This window comes from Rhea americana, unplaced genomic scaffold (genome assembly GCF_003343005.1).
Source record: "Rhea americana isolate MKP2758 unplaced genomic scaffold, rheAme1 scaffold_105, whole genome shotgun sequence".
NCBI classification, from domain to species: domain Eukaryota; kingdom Metazoa; phylum Chordata; class Aves; order Rheiformes; family Rheidae; genus Rhea; species Rhea americana.
The window spans coordinates 3,036,154-3,037,932 of NW_028185095.1; positions in this window are offsets into that span (position 1 = coordinate 3,036,154).

The window sequence follows — 1,779 nt, forward strand, 5'->3', positions numbered from 1 at the left end:
ATTTCACTAATATAATTCTCGTTGCAAACCTCGGCTGCGGGTGACTATCGCCGCAGGCCTCGTTAYAGCGGCTGGGCTGCGTGAGCTCTTCTCTTTGGCTCAGACAATAAATAAACCACAGCATACTCTGCAGTTGGGCGTGCATGTTCTGCATTTCGGTCCTACGTGTCACAGCTTCAGCTGGTCCAGCTACTCATCGTTAGTAAATTCTACAAAGAATCCTAAACCTTGATTTCTGCTTGGGAATTGTATGGGAAATGACGAAATGCTTCATAGTGAACTGCTTTCCATCTCTTCTTTTAAAGCAGGTAGTGCTCCCGCTGGTATTCTTCATGCACTGTCTGATTTATACTTTGCTCCATTCAAATTCACCACTTTCCTTCTCATTCCTCTCTAGACATTGATATTTCCTCTTCTCCCAATCCAAGTGAGTATTATATGCATATTAATAGTATATAAAATCTAGAATTATCTGTGGTAATGACTAACAATCTTGTATAAGATTTTATGGGAATATCAAAATATCCTTTTTCCCCTTGAAAGCAATCTACCTGAGCGTTTTCCACGACTGTAATAAAAAAGCTGAGAACAGTGCTTTTAGCATCCGAATGATTGCCTGATGGACTGAATCTCAAATTCAAAGCGCCTGCGGGGGGAGCGCCAAAACGCGGGAAGGGAAGGGAAGGGAAGGGAAGGGAAGGGAAGGGAAGCTGGTCGCTCCCTCGCTGTGCGCGGGGGCGGCAGCAGGCGCGGGAGCGAGCGCCCGCCCGCCGGGGGACGCTTAGGAGCCTTGCCGTAACTACGCTACCGACAAAAAACGTTGCACGGAAGAGGTACCTCACGAAGTTATAAAGGCACCACGGAGGCGACGGGTGTTGTGCCCGCTGCCAGGCACGTTTTGCAGCGCAGGCTGCACCAAAATCTGGAAAAAACCTGTCATTGAAAGACAGTTCCTCTACCAAGACGAAGAGGAGCGTTGCCGGGGCCGAAGGAAAGGGCCAGGGCGAGGCCGGCTCACGCGGGGCCTTGCGGGGTTTTTCTCCAAATAACCCTCCAAAAGACACAAACAGACAAATCCAAAGTTGCGTTAAATGGATGTGAATCTGCGCTCTGATCTGAATTGAACTGATCTGAAAAAAACGGGGAAATTTGTGGAGAAAACCCTAGCCTAGGGCTGGATAGACGGTTTCTGCCAGAACRCTTTTCCGTCAGAAATACCGACGTTTGCAGCGAAGCGTTTGGCAGAACTGCTTCACTTTCGGTGAAACGTTGCGCCAGAAGGCTCCCGACGAGGCTCTCCGAYGAAGGCGCGGTGGTCTGCTTTAGCATTTTCTAACACGAGGAATTCAATTCCGATTTTGTTTTTTAAATATTTTTGAGCATTCCAGCTTTATTCAAAGGATGGATTTCATTTTGCAGGGAATTTTGAAATCCAGGTTACATTTTGGGGTGGAAGAAGTAAGGGAAACAGTGCAATACGCCAGCTCTCACCCAACCCTGCGTCGCTGCAGCCGGTGCTGGAGGTCAGATGCATAAGGACAAGCTGGGAAAAGCTTCCAAACCACAGCGGATCAGGTGGATATTGCACGTCCTCACCCACCCTTTCCAAGGCTTCCCTAAGGGAAAGCGGCTTTCCATCACTGCTGGAGAGCAAAACCAGTGCTGCAGAGGTGAACATGTCTTTTGGCCAAAGTGCCCTGAAGTCAGCCTCAGCATCCCACGTCTATCCCGCATTTACCCCGCGTTTATCTGCTCCGCAGACCCTCCCAGCGGGACACG